The sequence below is a fragment of the Triticum aestivum genome, chromosome 4A (assembly GCF_018294505.1).
Source record: "Triticum aestivum cultivar Chinese Spring chromosome 4A, IWGSC CS RefSeq v2.1, whole genome shotgun sequence".
NCBI classification, from domain to species: Eukaryota; Viridiplantae; Streptophyta; class Magnoliopsida; order Poales; family Poaceae; genus Triticum; species Triticum aestivum.
Window position 1 is genome coordinate 752863114 of NC_057803.1, and position 27623 is coordinate 752890736.

Here is a 27623-nt window from a genome sequence, read left to right on the forward strand (position 1 = left end):
AGTTTTTTTATGATAGGTGATATACTTAATTTAATACCTAATTTGCATATTAACATAAAAAAGAGTGGAATAGAGAAGGAAAATTTCTACCGAAATTTGAGCTAGAGTGTAATTAAACGCTCTGGAGATTGGCCCTTATCCTATACCCGCCTTTCTGAAACATGCATCTATGTAGGAAAAAGTCATGGTCGCCTTCCCCCTTCGACTCCCACTTACGTTGTTGGAGCCTGCCTCAGTCAAAGGCGTGGCAATGGTGTGGGATCTTGTCGATCTCCCTTTGTGGTGGCTGCCCATCAATGAGGATCTGATCTGAGCCCTACCTCCGCCGCCGGAGGCTGGTCCATATATTGCTTGTCGTGGACATTGGCTCTGGCCATTCTCCCTCTATGGTGGCAATCTAGCGGCGTTGATGCTATGGAAGTTGGGGATAGCGCAGTAGCAGCCAGTAGTGCTTTGGCATTTTCAATGCACTATGTGTCGGCACAACACTAGCGCGCATTTGGGTGTCTATTGTCACCTATCTACCTCCTACAGTTGACAACTGCTTCAGTTGCCATGATTGTGGAAGAATCTATGCAACCTAGTCTTCATTTGCTGGGTCAAGTTATCTTGGCTTTTTTAGCTCTAGAGCAAAAGCCTCGGTATGACCTTCATCGGTTGATCAACAACAACACTTCTGTGCCATGTCCTTCTTGAAGGCATTATCCTTAAGTACCATGATGCCTCGAGTGATCTAACCATCACTAATTGGGTTAGGCTGGTGGTAGAGGAGTGCCCCAGGTGAAAACACCCTTTTCAATCCTTCACTGGGTGGTTCAAGCAACGTTGTCATATGGGTATTCCTACCTTCCTGAAGGTGTTGTTTTCTTGCCCGACTGCTAACTTTGTTGTTTGTATTGTTTCTCATTTGTGTTTTTGTGATAAGATGTAAGAGCAACAACTAACCTTCCGTGGCACTTTTTCGCATTTTGTAAGCCATTTGACCTAGATGTCTTGAACATCATTTGAATAAATTTGATTGTGCGTGCAAGGCAGAGTCTCGGAGACTTATCCTTCAATAGTTTAAAAGAATATTTTACTTCTCCGCGAAACTCCTAAACTGTGCATGGTTTGATGGATTGTGAGTTGTGACCCATTAAAACATTTCTGCCACATGTGACCACCTAGTAATGGCATTATAACAAAATTATCCCATTTTCTTCCATTTTCACCCCAAATTGACAAGCCAACCGCAGATATGCCTCATTCGGTTCCTCTGCGCTCCTCTAACTCTGCTCCCGGAGCGGGCCAGACTTCAGCTCACTTTTGACGGATCTGCCAAAACCGAGCTCCACCAACTCCGTGGAGTGGAGGAGCGGAGAAATTCCGAACAGAGCCTAGATCTATATGTGGTAGCTTCTGAGCGCCAAACCCTAGCTGTATTACGTAGGGTTATTTCTCAGGTCGTAGGTAGCGTAGCAGTGTAATGCGAACACATGCCGGTTTTTCTCGCCAAAAAAAAAACATGCCCGTTTACAGTCACCAGACCGGGACGCGCTTGCCAGGCGAACGTCGCTCCCATTGGCTTCCTCCCTACTGGCATCTAGAACTGCACCATTTTACTGATTGCGTCGCCGTCACATTCCTCCACCATCACTATTTCCATTGCTGTTTCCCCTAGACACTGCAGTAATCCTGGTCCGTGCCACAATTGGCAATCCTATTTAAAACGTTCGTTAGTGCAGACTCCCATGTGATTTTCTATAGAGAATTCTTGATTTACCTCATAGAATTAGTCTGGTTCCGGATATACACTCAATTTTTTTCTCTTTTATTTATCCAGAAATAGCTTATAGTATACCATATTTTTTCTATCTGTTAGACGACCATTTTAAATTGATATGCTAAATGATTTTACGATATGCTGAAGTAGTGTAAATATGTTGCCGAGATACTCTGAAAGGGCAACCCAGATTCAGATGAAAACAAGGATCACAATAATCCAGGGCCGGGCCTCGCACAGGAAGAGAAAGAACACAGTTCGGGCTCTGAGAAGGGAAGATGGATCGCAATGTTTGGTAGACGATGAGATGAGAGAGTTGGCTGCAGCGTTTGATGAATCACTTTTTACATCCGAAGGCTCGACCGGAGTGAACGAATTTTTGGACAACATACAACCTGCAGTGACAGATGAGATGAACGGGAAACATACATCTAGAATCTCAGAGGAGGAAATTGAGGCTGCGCTGTTTCAAATGGGACCAACGAAGGCCCCGGGACCGGATGGCCTGCCTGCACTCTTTTACCAGCGGCACTGACCTTTGGTGAAAGGAGACGTATGTCGAACGGTCCAGGACTTCCTGGCAGGTGTTGCAGCCCCGGACTCGTTCAATGCGACCACGATAGTGATGATACCGAAAGTTAACTCATCGGAGTTACTCTCACAATTTCGTCCTATCAGTTTGTGCAACGTCCTATACAAGCTTGCAGCCAAGGTACTAGCAAATAGGCTCAAGGTCTTCCTTCCGGTTCTCATCTCAGAGGAACAATGCGCTTTTATCCCGGGAAGGATTATTACGGATAACGTGATGGTGGCTTATGAGTGTGTGCACGCGATACGGAACTGAAAGCGTAAAAAACTTCTATGTGCAGTAAAGTTGGATATGACTAAGGCTTATGATAGAGTTGAGTGGATGTTTCTGGAGCAAATGCTAGCTAAATATGGTTTTGCGGACGGGTGGATCAGGATGGTGATGAGATGTGTAACTTCGGCACGGTTCACTGTGAAGCTAAATGGTGGGCTCTCAAGGGGTTTTGTTCCCTCAAGGGGGTTAAGGCAAGGCGACCCCCTCTCTCCATACCTATTTTTATTTTGTGTCGAAGGTTTTTCTGCGATGTTGAGGAAGGCTAATGAAGAGGGAAGTATTAAAGGTGTCGGATTTGGGAGCACTGGCCCCCAAGTCACGCACCTATTATTTGCGGATGACAGTATTGTTTTCCTGCAGGGTACCCCGGAAAATGTCCATGTGCTAAAGAACATCCTTGTGAGATATGAAGCAGCGTCCAGGCAAAAAATAAATATGCAAAAATCGTCCATTTTCTTTGGAAAAGGATGTGGACAGCAACAAAAAGATGTTCTGAAGCAAGCTCTTGGAATTGAATAGGAAGCCCTTAGCGAGAGATACTTGGGCCTGCCAACGGTGGTGGGGAAGTCCAAGGATGATACCTTCAGGTATGTGATGGAATGTTCGAAAGGAAAAGTAACGGGATGGAAGGGGCAAGGGCTGTCCAAAAAGGCCCGGGAAGTGCTTGTGAAATCTGTTTTGCAGGCCACACCTACTCTCACAATGAGTTGTTTTCACCTCTCGAAGAAGATGTGCCGGAACCTGACTTCGATCTCTTCAAAATTCTGGTGGGGTGCAATAAATGGTGAGAGGAAAGTGCACTGGATTGCCTGGGATAAGATGTGCCAATCAAAACGGACGGGCGGCATGGGTTTTCGTGACCCGGAAGCTTTCAACCAAGCCCTTCTTGCCAAACAGGCCTGGAGGATCTGGCAGACGCCGATGTCCCTATGTGCAGGAGTTCTTCGAGCAAGGTATTTCAGCAACACGTCAATCATGAGTGCTACATGCCCTTTTGGCGGTTCGTACACGTTCATGAGTATTTTGCATGGGAGAGACTTGCTCCGGGAGGGGGTGGTATGGCGCATTGGAGATGGATCGAAGGTGAACATTCACCATGACCCCTGGATACCGCGACAAGGGAGTCTGTCGCCACTGGGCGCAGTATTCATACCAGGTATACAGAAGGTGGCTGACTTATTGGACCCCACGGGCGAATCTTGGGACGATACAAAACTCCATGCAATGTTCTCCTCAGATGAAGCCACTGATATTAAGCAGATAGTTGTTGGAGGACCTGGAGCTACCAATTACATCGCATGGAATTATACTAAAAATGGGATCTTCACGGTCAAGTCAGCTTACCACCTGAGGATGGCCATGAACGCAGCGAAAAGAGGAAAGCCAGGACCCTCTTCGGCTGCTATCACCCACCGGGGCTGGCTGTCATTGTGGGATACTTCGGCCCCGGGGAAAGCAAAAATTCACATGTGGCGTCTGATGAAGAATGGCCTGGCTACGGGAGCTGAATTATTGCGACGCCGCATCAAGGCTGGAGTTTTTTGCGCTGCTTGTGGGCAGGAAGAAACGGGTCACCACCGGTTTTGGGGGTGCTCGCGTTCAGTGCTTTTCTGGAAGGAACTTTGCTCGATGTTGGGAGTCTCGGTGGCAACACCACCATGCAATACCGATTCTCAGAGCAAGTTGGCCGGTTGGCTGTTGGAGTGGTTTGCACATGCGCCGGAGATTGAGAAATCTGTGATGGTCCAGGCTGTGTATGGACTTTGGTTAGCGCGTAACGAGGCGCGCGATGGGCGGAAGATCACTGCAGCGCATGAAATATCAGCTTCAGTTGCCGCACTTGTCAAAGAATGGGATGTGATTCATAAGAAGGAACTGAAGTCGAAGCCACCGCAGGAAAGAGCTGTGTGGGAACCGCCAGATGTAGGCTGGATCAAAGCCAATACGGACGGGGCGATGTCGAAACATATGGGTAAGGGAGGTGCTGGTGTCATTTTGCGTGATCATGAAGGGGCGTTCAGAGCGGCGTCATGTCACGCGATATTGATAGCCAACCAACCGGAGATGGTGGAACTCCTGGCCTGCAAGAAGGCGATTCAGCTGGCAACAAGTGTTGGAGTGCACAAGCTCCATATTGAGTGCGACTCAGCAGGCGTAGTATCCATGCTTAATAACCCTGAAAAGAATCCTTCTGCCCTTGGTCCCCTGGCTGAAGATGTTAAGTCAAGGTTGAAGGAGTTTGATGATTTTAGAGTCTCATGGGATAGCCGAAGTGCTAACGCTGCCGCTGACAGATTAGCTAAGGTGGGAATGGGAGATGAACTTACTGCTGTATGGCTCTCTTCACCGCCAGACTGTATTTTGCGTTTTGTCTCGGATAATATTCCGGCACTCTTTTAATTTTTAAATAAAACGGCGAGTGTTTACCCTAAAAAGAAAATATAAGGACGGTCAATTGGTGGAAAAGGGAAAACGCACAAAATAGAAGCACTATAGCCGAAGGACTTTTTTTGTCCATATCTGGAATTGGACTAATTAGGAAGTTAGCCCTGCGCGCTTAGTTTCGGGAGTGGATCTACAATTCCATCACTTGGGTTCTAGTTACTGTGGATACGGATTTGAGTTCCATTTATACAATAGTTTCCCTAAAATAATGAATTGGACAAATTATGACATACACAAAATTCTCTCGGTTGTTTATGTCCTGTCCAAACTAAAAATCACTCATTCAATTATTTTCTATCAAATTTGAATATATTTTTTATTCATATGATTTTTAGCTGGCCGGTGCCAAACTAAATCCCTGTTTGGATGGAAGATTTTCTCCAGAGAGTTTTGATACTTATTCAAAAAAAAACTACTAGGTACATACCCATGCATGGTAGGAATAAGATAGTCCTCGTCTCAACGATCCCTAAAATAAAGGGTCCCGATAACTGCCACACGTGTAGGCGTTAAAGGATCTGCCCACACGTTCTGTGTGGTGCCTAAGAGGACCAGCCCACACGCTTATGTGTGGGCAAAACAACTAGCGCCCACACGCCTTTTTTTCCCCTCCCGGTCTTTCTTATACGCGTGCGTGTGGGCGAAATAGATAATGCCCACACGCCCGGTACGACAGGCCTCGTACTCATGGTCCCGCACGCCCCACGTGATACTTTACCGCGCGCACGCAGTTGCCATGGGCCGGACCCTCGTCTATGTTTGTTTAAGTGCAGTTGCCATGTGGCTGAACTACGGTTGCCATGTCGGACAACTACAGTTGCAATGTCTGCTCAACTGCAGTTGCCATCTCAGGTCAAAAGTTCCAGATTGCCATTTTTTGGACAACTACAGCTGTTGCCATGTGTGGTCTGGTCTACTGCAATTGCCATGATTTCAAAACTTTAGGAGTTGCCACCTACTAACACTAGGCAGTTGCCATCTCAGATCAAAGTTCCAGATTGCCATTTTTTGGACAACTACAGCTGCTGCCATGTGTGGTCTGGTCTACTGTAGTTGCCATGATTTCAAAAATTTAGGAGTTGCCACCTACTAACACTAGGCAGTTGCCATGTAGCACTGAAAAAATGGCACGGCAAAAAAACATGTTCGGGTAAAAGAGAGAGTTGCCATGTGCTCACAAGCACGTTAGGGCAGTTGCCATGTAAAAAGAAAGAGTTGCCATCTGCTTACGTGCACGCTAGGGCAGTTTGCCATGTACCATGCAAAACATATGGCAACTAATATGTTCTGGTAAAAACAAGAGAGAGTTGCCATCTGCTTGCAATCACTCTAAGGAAGTTGCCATGTACACTGCAAAACGCATGGCAACTGGCAGCTTGGGTGTGGGAGAGGAGGCGGACGTGTGGGCGAGATGGAAAACGCCCACACACCAGCCCTTGTGCGTGACTGAAAACTGGTGTGTGGGTGAACTGCTAAACGGTCACACACTGGCCCCTCCGTGTGGTAAAACGGATGTGTGGGCGAACTATGTCACACACCACACACACGTCTTGTCCTACGTGGCACAGAAAATCAGCCAGATTGTGCCAAGATTCGTGCATATAGTACTAGACGGTGATGGATGCGTGTGGACGAGATGGTCAACGCCCATACGTGTGGGCGTTAATATTTCCGAAAATAAATTGATAAGGGACTTTTAAATCTGAATGATCAGCATGCAAGAATTCCAGCAGCTGCCACCGCCCACGCTCAAAGGAAAAAAAAGGAGAGGCCCACGCTCGCTAATGCCAAGAGCATGATAACGGCCACCGCGCGTGTTGACAATCATCGGCGTGCCCGTGGGTGCAGCGACGCAAGCACAGCGATGCCACCACCCATAAACGGATCTTCTTACCAGGCATAGCACTCCGACCTGAGTTAAACCCTAAACCCTAAGCATTGAGATTGTGAAATCAACCGCTCCCCCCACCCCCCACCCCCCTCCACCGATGCTCCCATGAGAGACGCTAGTCGCCGGCTCAAGGCCTCTAGTTCCCCATCTCCGCTCCTTGCCACCACCACGGCGAGCTCACGGGCAAAGTGGCCTGCATAAGTGGCGGGGCGTTTTCTTGCTCGACTCTTGGTGGAGCGGGCCGACAAAGTCAGGCAGTGGCGCGGCGCGAGCATGGGGCGTCGCGGCATGGTGGTAGCAGCTGGCGTCGGAGGCGCGGGCTTCCGATGGCGGTGTGTAGGGGTTGTGGGTGTTGGGGGTGGCGCGCAGGTACTCGTCAAGGTCAAGATCGGGTTAGGTGTGAGGATTCGTCAGCTCTGCTTCTGGCTGCGGCTGGGCCTGGGCCTGTTGCGCATGGAGGCGGGGTCCGAGCCTTCTCTACTCGGCTCCCCTGGTAGTGGCGCCCCTGCCGTCCTCTGGTCAGGTGCGACCAGGCCTGGTCTCGACATGGCGTAGGCTATGTTCAGTAGGAGCTGGTCACCGCTACCCCGTGCCCGCGGTGGTGATTCTCAGCGATGGTGGGTGTTGTGGCGTGCTTGTGGGGTTCCGGCGGTGCGGGTGCGGCAGTGGTTCTCCGGTAGGCGACACAATGTGTTGGTTCTGCCTCTCCCTCTCCCCGATTGAAGCCGCCGGTGTGCAGGGCAAGGGTCCGTGCCAGCTGCACGCACGGTGATGATGGCTTAGATCTACGGTTGGGGCCCAGGGCGGATCGGAGCCTGTGCTTCGGGTAGGAGGGGTCTGGCATGGGTCGGGGTTTGTTTGTGGGAGGGCCTCATCCTCCCTTCGCGTGTACGGCGCTTGTTGGTGGTGGTCAGGTTACCGATGCGTCGTTGTGCGGATCGTCTCCTGGTGACCACGGACATGGCGTCGCGTGAGCTCGCCTGGCCATGGGCTCAGGGCTGGCTTGCTGGTGGCCATCGGCAGTCCTAGAGTTATGTCCCCCCTGTCCCCTGAGTATTGGTTGGGGACGCAGGTGTGGGCGCTACCTACGGTGGAGGCGCCTACCCAGAATCGGGGACTGATGCCGGGCTGATAGTGGATGGTGTTCCGCCGCTCTTCCTATCATGGTTGCGTGTGGTGTAATGTGCGCGGCCAATGGTACATCGCGACAGGGATGCCGGGACGGCGGTCACGGATGGCGGTACGCATGGTTGCTCGTCGGCAGGCATCTCTGCGGTGGTGGTGGCTCACCTCCCAGGTTGTGTGGGAAACGGGAGGTGTTGTGGGGGGGTAGCTCGGATGTGCCCTCTCTTTCGGAGGGGCGACGTCCTGATCTGGATCTGGCGACCTTTCATCATAGCGTTCCTCCTAGCGACCTCGTAGTAGCACGGGTCAGTTGCTGAGCGAATGCTCCGTGCCTAGGCGCCGACAATGGCGACACCCGTGGGTGCCGCGCTATTCTTGAAGATGTCGTTGTGGTTCTTCTCAACGTGTCAGGGCTGTGAGTGAATACTTTTGTCGGGTGTGGACTCAGCAACAGTGACACTATGCGCTGTTATCCATCTTGGCGGCGGCACCGTGGAGCCTATGTGTGCTAGGTCGTAGCGTGGGTTGTTCAGTTTGTCCAGTGCTTGTTGTTAGTAGCATAGGCGCGTGCGTTCTATGTGTCGGATATCTCAGCTTTGGCTGTATAAGATGGCTACCTCACTATTTTGTATCATTCGGCTATGTGCTGTTTGGATGTTGCCTTAATTATAATGGGTTTGCTATTTCACATCTAGATATGAAATAGTTATCTCACATCTAAGTTCATCACCCTAAGATAAAATCAAACAAAGGATTTGCTAACATATCTAAATAGAATTTAGTGACGTTTCATCCTAGTCCCTAGCGTAATTCTCGTGTGAACTACTCCCTCTGTCCCAAAATATAAGAACGTTTTGGACACTAGTATAGTATAAAAAACGTTCTTATATTTTGGGACGGAGGGAGTATTAATCTCGTTTCTTTTTATCGCCCGCGTCGCTCGTTGCATCGCGCGTTGTTTAAAAGAAAAATCTTGCCCATCACGCGAGGGAAGGAGCGGGCCGTTTTGTTTGCTTTCATTTTTTGAGCAGCGCGATGTGCAGCCCTGACACACACAAAAACATGCACGTGTGTCTCCCTTTTTGTCCATGTGCGTGAACCGTTTTTCCTTTTCAAAGTTTCATTTTCTTGTCTATTATTTGTGTTGTGTCCATCATTCCAGTAATTTTATTTGTGAACATTTTTGACAGTATATACTTTTTTGTCTTCCAGTGCAATTCTATGCTTTATGCCCTCGCAAAAAAATCTATGCTTTGTGTATATACACGGCGTCGATGCATGTTTGTCGTTGCGAGCCGGGTTGTGTTATTTTTTATTTTTGACTCTTCTTTATTGTTTTTCTTGTTTTTATTTTTTAGAATTCAATGTTTTTTACATTCATGATTTTTTAAAAAATTATGCTATTTGTTATTTGTAATTTTCTATTTTGTTTTCTTTTTTTGTTTTCATTTTTTCCTTCTTTATTCAATTGTTTTAAATTCATGATTTAAAAAAAAAATCTTTTCCTTTTCCTTTTTTCTTCTTTATTTATTTCTTCAAATCCAAGAACTTTTATATCTACATGAGATTTAGCAATGCCTCGTCACAGTTCATGGTCTATTTGCTTTAAAAGTCGTGCACATCTTTGACTTGTTTTGTCGTGTGCGTTTCATGTCGCACCGTGTGTCCGGTTCCACTTATCGGCATGTTCGCGAGTATGTCTTTCATTGGGCCGTTTCCGTGACGCGGTCGGTGTCGCGTTTCAGTTTGTTTATTCTTTTTGGGTCGACATTTTCCCCGGTTGCAACTCCACTATGAACATGCAACTAGGCCCATCTTTTTTTTCCTTAGTTGTAAGTCCATCAACAACTTGCAACCGGGTCGACCCCCTTTTTTTTGCAACAATTACATGTCCACCCTCGTCTCCTAACTGGGTCTCAAGTTTTTTTTATGTCTCAGTTGCTTAGTTGTGAGTTCACCCTTAACTTGCAACTGGGACCAACCTTTTTTTACATTGCGTTAACATTTTTCTAAAATTTCGCAAACATATTTTTGAAACACTTGAACAATTTCTTAAATGGCACAAACTATTGTTTTTGAATGGTGCGAAATGTGTTTGTAAATTACGTAAAATTTTCTTACATTGCTTAGGCATTGACATGTCTAGTTTTTCTAAAAAATGCATGAACATGTACGGTACTAGTTGCTCAATGGCCGAAGCTAGCCTAGCCAGGTGATAAACTTGATCGATTCTAACGAGTAAAATTCATGTACGGTAACTCAACTTGAGTCGCGCGGTCACTTTGGTCACTGTACACAAGAAGTCATGCAATACGGTCACTGTGTACGGGGAACAGTGAAAATACGGTCACTGTGCGCCGTAGACCACTCGTACGCCGCAAATTTGACCAGTCCACGGGCTCCACGTAGACGGGCAAAGGATTTATGTGTTAGTGTCTTTTTGGGGAGGGCGTTTTTGGAAAAAAGCCAATGAGATAGAAATCCCCAATTCTCCCCCTCCAAATCCCTAGTTCTCGCCGCCGCCGCGGGCCCATCCTGTCCTCGCTGCCGCGCGCCCATCCTGCCCTCGCCGCCGCGTGCCCATCCTGCCCTCGCCGCCGTAAGCCCATCCTGCCCTCGCAGCCGCGCGCCCATCCTGTCCTCGCCATGTCTTCTGCTAGTTCTGCCCGGTCAGGTCTCCGCGGCCGGACAGTGGTGGTGCCACTCATCCCATGTCCTCACTGCCAGGCGACGGTGAGGTACTACGTTTCGAACACAGAGGATCACGAGGGCTGGGTGTTCTACAGATGTCCCAATCACTCCGTAAGTAATTTGAGTTGATTTTGTTCTTGGCAGCAGTTTTCACCTCTCTTTGGTCAGAAGATCACTTTTTTGCTTTTGGTTTGCAGCCTACTGGGTTTGATTTCTGGTTTTGGGAGATGGAATATGTTGCGTACCTAATGGATGCTCGTTTCTTGGTTGGAAACCAAGCTGTGGATGTCGTTGGAGCAACAGAAGAGAGGAGGGAAGAACTTACAAGGGCTAGGAATGAAAGGAGAAGGATTGCAGCTCAACTGGCAACAAGTAGAGCTGCTTTGGCAAGGCCTGGCTGTCTGCAGCAGAACATGAGCAGGCACCAAGAAAGTGCATTGATTGGATTAGGTGGACAGATCTTGGTGCTGCTCAAGCTTATGTTAGGTAGTGTGATGTTGTTGTGTGCCCTCATTGTTCTACTGTTGATGAAAAAGTGAGGACAAGAAGAAGTGATGAAGGAGTATTGTAGAAGTGCTCATTTTGGTACTGGAGAAGTGAAGACCAGCTTCAGTAGTTTAGCATGTTTAGTATTGTCAGTAGCATTAGCATGGTTAGAACTTTCAGTAGTTTAATGTTAGGACATGGTTATGAAGTCAGTTTGGTTGTATCAAATGTTATGGTTGTCAAATGCTACGAAGTGATCTATCTATCTATCTATCTATCTATCTTGAAGTGATCAAATGTTATCAGTTTGGTTGTATCAAATGTATGAAATATTCTGTTATCTTTCTATCTATCTATCTATGCAGAAATGTATGAAATATTCTATTATCTTTCTGACATGATAATTGTGAAATGAGAATGGGTACTGTTTCATATCATCTTTATGAAATGAAAAGAATGGCAGCAAGAATGTAATGTGGAAGCAGTATTGACATCAACAATAGAATGACAAGAAATTGGTAGACTGACAAAGAGTCTCATAGATTCTGTAGTGCATCATCATTAGCACTAGTCAAAATAGAGTACCATAAGATCTTTAGATAATAAGAAAGGGAAACACAGTCATAGTTTACATTGCTAAAAGAGTAGTCTTACTAAAACAAGACAAAGAGTCTCATAGATCATCTAAAGATGTCAAACATGCTTGATCTTTGTGGCACATTCCCAGCTTCCTCCATGTTAATTTGTGCTTGTTTCCTCAGCTGTTCTTTCCTTGCTTCAAGGGATTGTCTCTCTGCTTGTTTCTATGCAGCAAGGGCTTGTTTCTCTTCCTGCTTCTTTGCTAGGAGTGCTTGTCTCTCGGCTTCCTTCTGTGCAGCAATGGCTTTCTTCTCTTCTAGTTTCTTTGCAGCAGAAGCCTCCTTTTGTGCATTCTTCTCAGCAGCCAGTTTCTCCTTCCTCTCAGCAGAAAGCTCTCTTTGTGTCTCCACTATTATCTGCCTTGTCTCTGCTCTTGCCTGCCTCAGTATTGCCATCGCTTCCTTCTTCTGTGCAGCTGCCTCTCTCTTCTTCTCAGCTTCTCTAGCCTTCTTTTCTGCTTTCTCATGCCTTCTTCTAGCAGCCTCTTCTGCTTTCTTCAATTCTGCTTCTATCCTTGCCCCTAGTATAGCTTGCTTCCTGTCTTCAACTTCCTTCTCTCTTTGCTGCTTCATGGCCAGCATCTTCTTAGCAAGCTGTCCCTGCCTGATTGTGTTAGTGCTTGTCTGGGCCTGGTTCAACATTGCTTGTGCATTTGTTAGGAATGTTGATTCTGGGATTGGTGTGCACTGAAGCACTCTAGGCAAATGCCTCTGTATGATTGAAACATGTCAAGTGTCAATTGTCAACAAATGAAAACTATGTCACTAAAGCATGATTGAAACAGAGCAAGTGAGCAAGAGTACTCATGTTTAAATTACCCGCTGAAGCATGTGATCCACCATAAGATCTTCTGCTACTGTACTGGTCTCTGCACTTGTGTTGGCCTGCTGCTCATTAAACAAAAAGCTTCTTACAGTCTGCTGATCCATAAGATCTGCTAGAGGTTGTGTACAAGAAAAAGACAGTTACCTGGGCTTGTGAAGGTGGTTGTTGCTCCATATGTGCTTGTGAAGTTTCCAAATTGTCATCATGTTGGGGTGGAGGAGCTTGTGCATTGGGAGGTGGTAGACCAGCTTTCATATATTTGCATCCCTTGATATTGTGGTCAGGATCACCACAGTAACTGCAGTGCATGATGACACCATGCCTTGACATCCTCCTGCCTCCATTACTACAAATAATCTCTTCTGGTCCCTTCCTTCTGCTTTTGCAAGGCCTTCCAACATGCTTCTGGTAGTCTGGTGGATTAATTTCAGGCCCATTCATCTTCTGCCACTCAGTTATGTCCTTGCAAGGGTAGATGATGTTTCTATAAGCCTTCTTGAACATTGACACTGAGTAGCATTGATCCACTAAGGTTAATGGATCTACTCTCTCATTCCTACAGCATGCTATAACATGTATGCAAGTCACTCCACTTGTTTGCCATCTCATACAGCTGCAGGACTTGCTGTGCCAGTCTACTATGTAATCAGTTCCTCTATCCACCACTTGAAACACTCCATCTCCTGATTCATACACATAGCATGTGTTGGCCAGCTCTGTCAGCTTGTCAACTAGCTTCTTGATCTTAGGGCACATTACTCCTTGCATCTTCTCACCCTCATAATGCTTAGTGTAGTGCCTTGCAGTCCATTGTTGCTTGATCCTCTCAAACATTGAAAGAATTGGCAATTGTCTTGCCTCCAAGATATACCTGCACAAGCATTGCATGTTTTGTTAACAACAGTGACAGGAGAGCATTGCATCTTATGTTAAAAAGAGTGAGAGGAAAGCATTGGAACTTACTTGTTGAACACCTCACACAAATTGTTGAGCAGAATGTCACACTTAGGTATGTCACTTTGGAAAGCCCTCACCCAAGTGTTTGGCTCCAACTCTTTCAACCAATTGTATGCACCCTCATTCAACACCTTCATCTCAAGCATGTACTGCTCATACTTAATAACTGTTGTGCTCCTGCCTATCTTCCACAATTGATTCTTCAAAGCATCACCTTTGTACAGCTGTTGGAGATTCTTCCACATATGCCTGACACAGAACCTATGTTTTGACTCAGGGAAAACTTCAGTGACAGCATTTATCAGGCCCTACAAAACAACATAGAAAAATACAGAAAGTGTTAAACAAATGTATGCAAGTACACTAATCTAATTAGACCATCAGGCAATGTGGTTGCATATACCTTCTGCTTGTCAGACATTACTGTCCATGGGGATGTGTTGATAATACAAAGATCATTCTTCAGCCTCTCAAGAAACCAAACCCAGTTAGGCTTGTCCTCCACTTCCACAACACCTATTTCTATGGGGAATATGCAATTATTTAGATCTATTCCTACTGCAACCAGCAACTGCCCTCTGTATCTTCTTTTAATATGGCAGCCATCTATGAAGATCATAGGCCTGCAACCTTGAAGATAGGCTTTGTTGAACCTAGCTTGATTATCCAGTGCAAGGAAAAATGAGCTACCAGGATTACTTCTCCTTATCTCATTTCCATAATCCCACAACAGCTTGTACTGCCCTTCTTCATCTCCATGAATAATTTTCATAGCCAGCCTTCTTGCCCTCTGTAGCTTGGACCTAGTTGGTGTCATGTGCCATTCCTTTTGAACAACCCTTGAGAAGTTTCTAAGATTCATAACCTGATCAGCCCTAAAACTCTCAAGGTACTTCCTGGCTATAAAAGGTGCTGTGAAAGCCTTGATTTTCCATTTTTTGCAGCAACTATGTTCTTCAACATATTTCTTTACCATGAAACATTTGGTTCTGCTGTCATAAGAAGCCCACAAATACCAGGTACAATCAGCATCACATACTGCTTTCACTCTCCTCCTGTCATTCACTGGTAACTTGACATCAACTCTGTTCTTGCAGCTGTATTCCTTAATTGCTTTCCTAAGCAAAGCAACATTTTCAAACACTTGTCCGACATGAAACTTTGGACAAGTCAAATCCTCCTTTCTGAATGCTCTAAATTTGGTTTGCATTTCATCATCTGAATCAGGTGCCCAAAGATCTTCACCTTCAGATTCATAATATGACATGTTTTCTGCCTTTTCTTCCCCTACAACTCCTTTATCTTTTGCTGTTGTTTTGTGCTTCATCTTCTCCTTCCTTTCAACTGGTTCATCCTCATCCACATTGTCAGCATAAAGGTCATCATCATCATCACTAATTTCAAAGTCACTATCTGCCATGTCACCAGGATCAAAGTCACTGTCATCTGAGTCACTATCTGTTCCTACATTGGCTTCAAAACATCTCTTCTTTCCTCTGGTTCTCCTCAATTGATGTGCTTCTGCATCTTCATCTACTGCATGTTGCTCCGCTTCTCTTTGTTGCTCTACTTGTTCTGCTTCTTGGCCTACATGCTCTGCATCTTGATGTTGCTGTACATCATCATGTTGGCCTGCTTGTCCTTGTTGCTCTGCATTCTCCTCTGCTCCTTCACCAAATGTGCACTGCCTTCTTACAAACATTAATGGATTGCCATCTTCTTCCCTGTGTAGCATATTGTTTGGATACACAACCTGAATTGGTATAGGGCAGTCTTCTTCTGAATTTCCAGGCTTGCTACTATGATCTTTAGTACCATCTTTTGAAGGGCTAAACACTGGTGGAAGTTCAGCCCTTGGAAATTGGACCACATCATCAGCAATCTTCTTAGTAATCAAGCTATCATGATGATCAAGATAAATATTGAAGAAATGATGCCCAGTAGACAGAAACATCATCATTTGATCAGTATCTGCCTCAGTTCTGATATGTCTCAAAGAATTCTGAGTAATGTCAAGTATTGGGATTTGATAATATGCCTTCAACCTGCCTGCCATCTCCCAGCCAATCTCTTCTACTAGATGTTCCACCATTATTGGAGACCAAGTGAGCTTATCCAAACTGTCATACCAAACTTGATGCCCATCAACATAAGCCCTATTGCTTCCTTCACCCATGAAAAACCCACCATGATGAAACTGCACCGAGAACTTCTCACTTCTTGCTCCTGCAAAAACAAAGCATAATTGATCACATCAAAACTGAACAAAAACGACCTTTTTGAACAGTACAACACCAGGAATCCCCAATTTTCTCCATAAACCAGAGCTACAAAACCTATGCCTATTCCAGCTGCCAGATAAATTTGACCCTTTCGACAACAACCTAAGCCTATTTCATGTGGAATCGATGAAAATTTGACCCTTTAGACAAGAACCTAAAACCCTATCAGAAACCCTATCAGGAACATTGGGTTCGAAAAATCCTAAACGTAAATCGCCATACACGCGACAGATAGTACCACATATCATAGGCGAACACAATGCCAGCCCTATCAAAGAAGAATCGTAGAGAAAGAAGAAGATTTACGGGAGTAATCATCACTTACGGTAAACGGGGGCAGGGGCACCGTCGGGGCGACGAACAGGAGACATGGCGGCGGCACCTCCTCTTCACCACCGCGAGAAGAAACCCCTCTGCGCCCGCTGCTCCGACCACGGCGCCGGAACACGGCGGCGACCACGCCGCACCACGCCGCACACGCCTCCGTCACCTTCTCCGCCGGTTTGATCGGCTCGAACAGGGGAGGTAGAGAGACAGGGGAGGTGGAGAGAGAGGGGAGGAGTTCGGGTATCTGTCTGGCAAAGTGGGGGGTGTTGCTGCAAATATGCCATCAGGCCGCTCCTCCTCGCGACACCTGGAGCGTGGACTGGTCAACAGGTGGTCAACAGGTGGCGTACGAGTGGTCTGCGACGCACAGTGACCGTATTTTCACTGTTCCCCGTACACAGTGACCGTATTGCGTGACTTCTTGTGTACCGTGACCAAAGTGACCGCGCGACTCAAGTTGAGGTACACTGGTGGAAAAAGGGCCTTTGGTCGCGGTTCGCAACTGCCATTAGTCGCGGTTGCGCAACCGCGACCGAACGGGCGCGACTAAAGGCCCCACCCTTTAGTCGCGGTTGCTTAAGAACCGCGACTAAAGGCCCGTCCACGTGGGCGCCAGGTGGCCGTCGGGGCGGAGGACCTTTAGTCGCGGTTCTTCTGGCCAACCGCGACTAAAGGCCGCCGCAGGTTTAGGGTTTTACCCCCCCCCCTTAAACCTGTTTTCTGTTTAATTTGTATTGTTTTATTTCTTTTGTGCTTTATTTGAATTTTGAAGGAGTTTCACATATTCTACGGTACTACATACATGCATATGAATGTACAATTTCAAACAAATTTGAAATTAGAACCAAAAAGAATTCAAGAGGAATATACAATATATATTCAATATCATCGGATGACCATATACAATTTTGAACAAGTTTCCATACATAATTTAATGCATATAAAGTTCTACGTCCTCGTAATGGTGTTCTCCTTTAGGATGGAGGACTTCCCTCCTGAACCATCCAGCTAGTTCCTCTTGAAGTGGTCGGAAGCGAGCTTCTGGACTAAGCATCATCCGGAGGTTATTCCTCTGAGCATTGGTATCACTCGGAACCCGCTCAGAGGTGTATCTCCGGATCATCTCACAGACATAGTATGCACATAGATTGATCCCCGCTGGCTGAATATCCTCACCATTCTTAGCCTTTGCCCTTTTGAATTCTAGCTCTTTTTTGAATTCACCGACCTTTGTATCTACGAACCGTCTCCAAACCCTACGAGGCAAAGAAAATTAAATGAACAAGAGAGTTATTAGTTACTTGATATTAGCAAATGAACGAAATAGGCCGATCGATATAGAGCGCAAATGAATGAAAATAATTACTTCTGCAGCATTCTTCTCATGTCGACCCAAAGCTTTGGATCCTTATTCAGAGAGTCGTGGACGAGACATTCTGAGGTGTCAACTTTAATTACTAGCAGAATCCAGTGGAACCTGCGGACACGATACATGCACAGTACATCATGCATAACTCATCGATTAGCCGGCCACATACCATGCATGGAGTAAACAAAAGAGAATTTGCTCAAGACAGAAACACTCACCCAAAATGGTAAGGAAATAGAATATCACTTTTGAGTTCCTGCTTTGTAAGAAACTGCCACAGGTCTGCCTCCATGTCGGCGGGGTGATGCTCCAACACATATCCATTAACGATGTGTGGGTCAATGAACCCAACATCATGGATGTTCCTTACTCTGCATTCCTTAATCTTCATTCTGCATGTATAATAGCGGACACAACAATATAGTTAGGACATATATATAGTGTAGGCAATATGAACAAGATGGGGTAGAAATAAATCACTTACAGAACGTAGCAACTGATGATAGATTTGTCGAGCTCGCGCAGATTGAAAAGCTGGAACAATTCACTCAGATGAATTTGTACATAGTAATGTTTGAAGTGATGCTCATATCTAACTTCCGCATAAATATATTCTTTGGCGTTTTTATTTTTTATGTAACCCTTGTACCATTTCAGCAGACCTTTCATTTGTGGAGGTAGATCCTGTTCCTGCGCAGGCTCGACGAGAGGCCCATTCTTCACATATGTAATTACTACCTCCTTCACTGGCGCCTCATCAAGGCCTAACAGTTCACGAAGAGTAATACCTAAGTTGGCCGCTTGTTCTCTGGCACTCGTTACAGTCAATCCATGTGCTGCCGCAGCTGCTATGATATCGGGGTCATCCGGACCGGCGGCTTTCACTATAAGCGGGGCAATCGATTGTTTACTTTGTTCCCCGAGCTGGGCAACTAGTTTCCCGCTTTTTTTACTTTCTAATTCAGTTTTCTCGGCCTCCTCCAAGGCTTTGTTCTCCTGGTTCTCCGCCCGCTCTTTCTTCTCCTTCAACATGAGTGCCTGCCTACGAAGTTCACGTGCATAGTCGTCAGGCAGATTCTTCGCGGCTTGGGACGGTGTGCTCAAAAATGACTTAGCCCACTTCTTTTGCTCATCAAAAAATACTGGCTTGGGCTCGGGCTCTCTTTTCTTCTTGCAGTCCGCCTTCCATTTCTCATGATCAGCAGCCGCGGCCGCGGCAGTTTCCTCGGCACTACGTTCCCAAGGCCTTGTGGGGAGAGGCTTCAATGATGGCTCCGGTACCTTTGTGGTCTTAGGTACATAAGGGTCCGGGTTAATAATCCAGGACTGCTTCTGCTTCTTTGCCGGAGGTGGATTGGGGGGCAGCGTCTGATCACCCGCCGGACGAGGACTGGGGGGCGGCGTCTGATCACCCGCCGGACGTTGTGGACTGGATGGCGTCGGCTGACGTGACGGAGGTGTAGGTGAACCGCCACCACCGTAGGGGGGTGGACTTGTTGTCCTTGGCGCCTCGCCTGGAAACTTGATAAACTTCTTTTGCCATAGAATGAAATGGCGCTTGACATCTCCAAGTCTTTTCTCCCCTTCAGGTGTAGCAATGTCAATCTCCAGGTCCTCAAACCCTTGGACTATGTCCTCCACCGTGACACGAGCATAGCCATCTTGAATGGGGGTGTTGTGGTGGAGTGCTCCAGGTAAACATGGTAAAGCACTGCCGATGGCTACCTTCATGGACATGTTCCCGATAGGATAATAGAGATGACATTCTTTCATCTCCTTTATATCGTCCACGGGGTAGCGAGGAGGCTCCGGTGCAGTAATTTCGACCACCAGAGGCTCCGGTGCAGTAATTTCGACCACCAGAGGCTCCGGTGCAGTAATTTCGATCGTCGGTGCATCTGCACCAGCCGGTGGGGCCTCCGTGGAAGCCACACTGCTTCTCCGCTGCTGGCTTCTGAGATCCGCTGGATGATCTTCATGCTGCGCCCGAGCTGCATCTCATTCGGCTACTAGTACACTCACGGTTTTCTTCATCACATCCATTTCCGATGCCAACCGCGCCACAACATCTGCTTCCCGATCCATCTTTCTCTTCCGGCTTCTGTAACCGTACGGGTCATCGTTCTGGGGGAACCCTATTTTCCACGGAATGTGCCCCATGCCTCATACACGTCCTCCGTGTTCAGGATTCCCGAGGGCTTTTGTCAGCGCGTCGTTCTCTCTGTTGAACTTGATCTTCCCCTCTTGAGCATCCCTCATTGCGTCAATAAGGGCTTGGGTGGGTTTAATTATTTTGCCCCGGTAAACACAGTCCCCTGTCTCCGGGTTCAGCGTTCCCCCATGCCCGTACCACCAGCTTTTGGCCCTTGGGTCCCATCCCTCCGTACCTGGACGGATTCCTCGCGCCCTCAGCTCGTTCTCCATCTTCTCCCACCTAGGCTCCCAAAGGCGATACCCTCCTGGCCCCATAATATGATTGTACTCCTTCTTAGCCGCATTTTCCTTATTTTTTTCGATATTTGAATGAACTGCTCTGATTTCTTTTGCTTCACAAATTCTGGCCAATCATGTTTCAGTTTCTCATATTGTCCTTTGAAATCCGGAGTCTTGTTCTGCTTGACAAAGTCATGGGCTAGATTGTGCTTGAATTTCCGGAATGCGTCGGCCATCTTATGAAGAGCGAACTGTTTGACTAGCCTCCTCCTCTCCTTGTTTTCCTCAATCTTGTTACCCTCCTCATCGAATTTGTTGTATTCCGGAGGTAGAACGAAATGTTCCATAAGCTTTTTGAAGCAATCTTTTTTTGTTCTCTTATCGACAAAAGTAAAACCAGCAATTCGTGCCTTCTTTGGCTTATTCCACTCCTGGACGGTGATCGAGACGTTGTCTCTAACAATGGCTCCGCATTGGTTGACAAACTTGGTGGCGTTCTTGCGGGGCTCCAGCGGCCTGCCGGTTGCACTGTCGACAACCTCGATGGTGCATGTCTCTCCTTGTTTCATCGTCTTGGTTGCGCCACGCTTTGACGACGTACTCGATTGTTTCGACGATCCGGCCGAGGGCTAAAATAAGAAAGAGAGTCGCGCGCGTTAGTCCACACATATTTATTCAAATCAGTTAGTTTGTATCACCAGAGGCTCAATGTATATATATATACCTCGGCGCCGGAGGTGGTTGCTACTTCCATTTGAAGATCGTCGTTTATCGACGTTTGTTCGGCATCACCTTGCTGACGGCGCCCTTCATCTTCACCGTCAAGGTTCAGATAAGAAGAGATATCATCTTCTTCTTGTCCGGTCGGCACATATAGAATATCGCCGTTTATGATGCCGAACATATGTGCTTCACCGTCCGGATCATAGTTGTCCATAATCGGGTCAGCTCTATCGTCCGCCATTATGTCAGTCCTGAAAACATGTAGTAAAAACAAATTAATTAAGTGAAGAAGGGGGGCGGTGGCGGTGGCGGTGGCGAAAGGGCGGTGGCAAAAGGAGGGGGCGAGGAAGGGGTGGGAGAGGGTGTCGCGGTAGAGCGCGAGAGCAGTCTTATGGTTTCAGACCATGAGCTGCAGTCATTTGCTAGAGAACTTGAGTCATTTGCTAGAGAACTTGAGTGTGACGCCCGGATACATTAACCTCTGCTAATGGTACCACATCACCACGATTACTGTGGTTAATCTCGTGATGATTCAAGTCCCGTTCGAATTTAAAAATTCAAAATCAAGTTAAAAAATTAAAAATTTCAAACATAAAAACTAAAATGTTCAAAGCATGGCAAATAATTCCTTGATAATTGTCACGTTGAAAACCACATTTGTAAAGTATTTAAATGCGCTTTGGTGAATAAAACCGTGCCTTAAACAATAAATTAAATGCATTTTATAATTTATAAAATCTTAAACTTTTTTAATTAGGCATGAAACCTTTTGTGGCAGTGGTAAAACTAGTCACATTAATTTAGGTGATTTTGTATGTATTTTGTAAAACAAAAATAAATGGGCATAAAGATAAAACACTAAAGCAAAATTACTAAAATAAAAAGTAAAGACAAAACAAAAGAACCCACCCCCCCGGGCTCCCCATGGGCCTCGGCCCATCCCACCCAACCGGACAGCCCACGGGCTCCTGCACCGCGGCAGCCCCGTGTCGTCCTCTGCTCGTAGGAGAGCCATGGCCTCCCCGAATGCTACCCGAATGCTACCCCGAGCACCGCTGCCAGTTCCCTGCATCGCATGTGAGCATGCGTCCCTGCTCTATCCTCGTCCCTCACGTTCACCACTCCCCTGCACGCGCTCGCCACGTCGGATGCGCGCCCTACCGTCCGGCTCTGCTTGCTGTTGCCGCTGCGTTGCTGCTGCTACCGCACAGCCTCCCGCACCCGGCCGCTGGCGCCGTACGTGGGCGAGAGGGGGCGGCGGGCGACGGCGGGCGGCGTCGAGGGCGAGGGCGACGGCGGGCGGCGTCGAGGGCGAGGGCGACGGCGGGAGGCGTCGAGGGCGAGGGCGACGGTGGCAGGCCTTCGGCGCGGCAGAGAATCGGAGAAGACGAGAAATGGAGGCGACGGGCCCTTGTATTTATAGCCGCCCCCATTAGTCGCGGTTGGGGAGGCGACCCGCGACTAAAGGGTACCTTTAGTCGCGGTTGGGGAGGCGACCCGCGACTAAAGGGTACCTTTAGTCGCGGTTGGGGAGGCGACCCGCGACTAAAGGGTAACCTTTAGTCGCGGTTCGGGAGGAGACCCGCGACTAAAGGGCTTTTTTGGCGGGTTTTTGTTCCCGCGCGCAACGACCTTTAGTCGCGGTTGGGCAGGCCAACCGCGACTAAAGGTATTCTTAAAATAATTTTTCTTTTTCAAAATGTTAAAAATACAAATAATATATCAAAAAATTAAGAAAAATAAAACTAATTCAATTCAATATGTTAAAAACACAAATAATATATCAAAAAATTCAGAAAAATAAAACTAATTCAATTCAATATGTTAAAAACACAAATATTATATCAAAAAATTCAGAAAAATAAAACTAATTCAATTCAAAATTCTAAAAATACAAATAATATATCAAAAAATTAAGAAAAATAAAACTAATTCAATTCAAAATGTTAAAAATACAAATAATATATCAAAAAATTCAGAAAAATAAAACTAATTCAATTCAAAATTTTATACGCCTAGGCAGGAGTATGACTAAATCACTCCAAATTTCATGTATCATCAGTGGTATCTCGAATCATTCGAAAATGGACACCAAACACATCACGGGTAATATAATTCACATGATCCATTCAACAAAGTTTGGTACAATAAATTATTACACATCATTTCTTCCCTTGTGTCCCTGCTTGCTTACGATTGTGCCGTATCCATGGAGCATCCTCATCATTTAACTTAATGCTTGGGTCGGTGTTCACTTTGAAGGGCGGAATTTCAGCAAACATATTATAATCTTCTGACATGTCTGTCTTGTCCTCCACTCCCACGATGTTTCTTTTCCCTGAAAGAACAATGTGGTGCTTTGGATCATCGCATGATGTACTGATCGTTTTCTTATCTTTCCGTTTCCTCGGTTTGCTACTCATGTCCTTCACATAGAAAACCTGAGCGACATCTTTCGCTAGGACGAATGGTTCGTCAAGGTAACCAAGATTGTTGAAATCCACCATTGTCATTCCGTATTGCTGGTCCACCTTTACCCCACCTCCTGTTAGCTTGAACCATTTGCACCGGAACAAAGGGACCTTAAAGGAGGGTCCATAGTCAAGTTCCCATATCTCCTCTATGTAACCATAATATGTGACCTTTTGCCCATTCTCGGTTGCTGCATCAAAGCGGACACCACTGTTTTGGTTGGTGCTCTTTTTATCTTGGGCGATCGTGTAAAATGTATTCCCATTTATCTCGTACCCTTGGAAAGTCGTTATAGTCAAAGATGGTGTCTTGGCCAACATGTACAGCTGATCTACAACATCATTGTCATTCATTAAATGTTTTCTCAACCAACTGCCGAAAGTCTCCATGTGGGCCTTCCTAATCCAGGATTCAGGCTTCCCCGGGTTGTCCGAGCGTAAAATATTCTTGTGTTTCTCAAAGTACGGAGCCACCAAGCTGGAATTGGTCAGTACAGTGTGGTGTGCTTCAGTCAGAGAATGGCCGTCCATACATGTCGTTGATTTCCTTCCGATCGTGCCTTTTCCACTTAGTCTCCCCTCGTGCCACGATCGAGGAAGACCAATCGGCTTAAGGTCAGGAACAAAGTCAACACAAAACTCAATTACCTCCTCATTTCCATAGCCCTTGGCGATGCTTCCTTCTGGCCTAGCACGGTTATGAACATATTTCTTTAATACTCCCATGAACCTCTCGAAGGGGAACATATTGTGTAGAAATACAGGACCGAGAATGAAAATCTCTTCGACTAGGTGAACCAAGAGGTGCGTCATAATATTGAAGAAGGATGGCGGGAACACCAACTCGAAACTGACAAGACATTGGATCACATCGTTCTGTAACCGTGGTAGATCTTCTGGATTGATTACCTTCTGAGAGATTGCATTGAGGAATGCACATAGCTTCACAATGGCTACTCGAACATTTTCCGGCAGGAGCCCCCTCAAAGCAATCGGAAGCAATTGCGTCATAATCACGTGGCAGTCGTGAGACTTCAGGTTTTGGAACTTTTTCTCCGCCATGTTTATTATTCCCTTTATATTGGACGAGAATCCAGACGGGACCTTCATACTGCTCAGGCATTCAAAAAAGATGACCTTCTCTTCTTTGGTCAGAGCGTAGCTGGCACGACCTTGAAACCATTCCGGATGCCGGTCATCAGGGTCTTTCAAACGTTGCTGGTCCTGCCGTGCTTCCTTTGTATCATTTGTCTTCCCATACACGCCCAAGAAGCTTAGGAGGTTCACGCAAATATTCTTCGTAACGTGCATCACGTCGATTGCAGAGCGGACTTCTAGGACTTTCCAATATTCTAGCTCCCAGAATATAGATTTCTTCTTCCACATGGCTGCGTGCCCGTCAGCTCCCTTCGGAACTGATTGTCCGCCAGGACCCTTTCCAAAGATGACTTTCAAATCCTTGACCATATCAAATACCTCAGCACCAGTGCGTTCCGCAGGCTTCGGCCGGTGATCTGCCTTGCCGTTGTAATGCTTGCCTTTCTTTCTTACTGGATGAATTTTCGGAAGAAATCGACGATGCCCAAGGTACACGTTCTTCTTACAATTTGGCAAATGTACACTTTCAGTCTCATGTAAGCAGTGCGTGCATGCATTGTATCCCTTATTTGACAGTCCCGAAAGGTTACTAAGAGCAGGCCAATCGTTGATGGTTACGAAAAGCAACGCTCGTAGGTTAAATTCCTCTTTTTTGTGCTCATCCCACACACGGACACCAGGTCTGCCCCACAGCTGTAAAAGTTCATCAACTAATGGCCTTAGGTACACATCGATGTCGTTGCCGGGTTGCTTCGGACCTTGGATGAGCACTGGCATCATAATGAACTTCCGCTTCATGCACAACCAAGGAGGAAGGTTGTAGATGCATAGAGTCACGGGCCAGGTGCTATGGCTGGAGCTCTGCTCGCCAAAAGGATTCATGCCATCTGTACTTAGACCAAATCTTATGTTCCTTGCGTCAGCTGCAAAATCTTTGAACTCTCTGTCGATCTTTCTCCATTGCGTTCCATCTGCGGTGTGTCTCAACTCCCCGTCCGACTTACGGTCCTCTTTGTGCCATCGCAACAACTTGGCATGCTCTTTGTTCCTGAACAGACGTTTCAACCGTGGTATTATAGGAGCATACCACATCACCTTGGCGGGAACCCTCTTCCTGGGTTTCCCGCCCTCAACATCGTCACCAGGGTCATCGCCTCTGATCTTATAACGCAATGCAGTGCATACCGGGCATTCATTCAAATTCTCGTATTCACCGCGGTAGAGGATGCAGTCGTTGATGCATGCATGTATCTTCAGAACCTCTAAACCTAGAGGGCAGACAACCTTCTTTGCTTCGTACGTACTGGCGGGCAACTCGTTATTCTTTGGAAACATATTCTTCAACATTTTCAGCAAGTTTTCAAATGCCGAGTCAGCTACACCTGCCTGTGCCTTCCATTTCAGCAAATCCAGTGTGCAGCCCAGCTTTTTCAGACCATCATCGCATCCAGGGTACAACGACTTTCTGTGATCCTCTAACATGCGATCCAAATTCTCCCTCTCCTTTTCAGTTTCGCAGCGTCTCCGTGCATCAGCAATGGTCCGACCAAGATCATCAACGGTCTCATCACGTGCCTCTTCTTCACCTTCACCTTCACCTTCCCCTTCACCTTCCCCTTCACCTGCCCCTTCACCTTCCCCTTCACCTTCAGCATCCTCCATGAAAGTATCACCGAAATGAGCAAGATAGCTTTCATCGATGAAATCATCCCCTTCTTCATCTTCTTCCATTATAACCCCTCTTTCTCCATGCTTGGTCCAACAATTATAGCTTGGCATGAAACCGTGCCGAAGCAGGTGCAGGTGAACTTCTCTTGAGGAAGAGTAACCCTTCTGATTCTTACAGTCAACACATGGACAGATAACAAAACCCTTCTGCTTGTTCGCATTAGCCACTACGAGGAAATCTTTCAAACCCGTAGTGAACTCGCGGGAGAGTCGGTTACCGTACATCCATTGCCGATTCATCTGCATTATTATAATATAAAATATATAATTAACCATCATGCATTTGTTAAAGTAACTAGCTATAAACAATAGAAATTAAACAATGAACAACACACATGCATATTTTATCAATGACACACATGCACGAAAGGTTCAAGTTGCTAACCGCGATCGAGGAGGAACCTCAAGTGTGGCTCCAACACTTCATATCATGTTTGTTTCACGATGTTGGGCATTTCATCAAACACCTTGTGTGCATAAGAGGAACCAAAAGCAAACCTACACCCCCTTGTGAAGAGAAGTGGCACCAAATGGCTAAGTGAGTGCGCTGAACTGGTATATATAGGGAAGGAGCTTTAGTCGCGGTTGGCCAGGCCAACCGCGACTAAAGGCCTTTGGGCACCTTTAGTCGCGGTTGGCCTGGCCAACCGCGACTAAAGCCCCTCACGTGCACCAGCTGGCCACCGAGCGCCCTGGCCCAAGCCTTTGGTCGCGGTTCGTCTGCCGAACCGCGACTAAAGACTTCATTAGTCGCGGTTCCTACAGTTTCGCGACTAATGGGGCTGGACGGAAGCCTCTTTTTCTACCAGTGGTACCGTAGATAAATTTTACTCGATTCAAACCGGCGGCAGCTTACCTACACACGAGCAACAACAAACAACTGGATCGCCACAATCACGTCCGACGCGGGACTGTGGCCTACAAGCACATCAACTAGAAAAAAAAAGGCAACAAACAAGAAAAAAAATAGGTGACACTGATACTATACTTAGATGTGAGGTATTATCTCACATCTAGATGAGACATAGGCGGACCCTAAAGCGGGGTGAACGCCTATTTGGCGAGGGCTTAGTACTACTGTATATAGAGTATGCGTCCATGTATACTTGCATGCGCATAAGAAGATCCTGCGACTCCCTCTTCTAGAAGCGGCGCTGGGTGAACTCCCGGCGGACTCTATCAACCCCGGCACGCTCCTCCAGCGTGCTGTGGTCAGGGTCGAACTCCCACACTGCCCTGCCAAGGAAGTTGTTCACCGAACGCAACCACGGCCCGCCACCCTCCGACACCTTCAGCCTCCACATCTCCCTCGCTGCCGGTGAAGTAGGTACGGCGGCGAGTTGAGCTCACAATATGTTCGGTCACTAGATAGCTCAAAATATGGTGGGTGGAGCCATCAAGCTATTGGGTTTTTATAGGCTCCTGCCAGCCATCTAAGTAATTAAACCAAGTTTAATGAACTTAGTGATGTGATAGCCCTCAACCTTGTTTAAAACCAGGGAACGAACT

General features: G+C 46.7%; 1 pseudogene; it reads right to left on the bottom strand.

The window, feature by feature from the left end:
* The window catches only part of LOC123083670 (achilleol B synthase-like), a 52643-nt pseudogene extending 25225 nt beyond the window's left edge, over positions 1-27418 (bottom strand).
* Between the last annotated feature and the right edge of the window lie 205 nt (positions 27419-27623).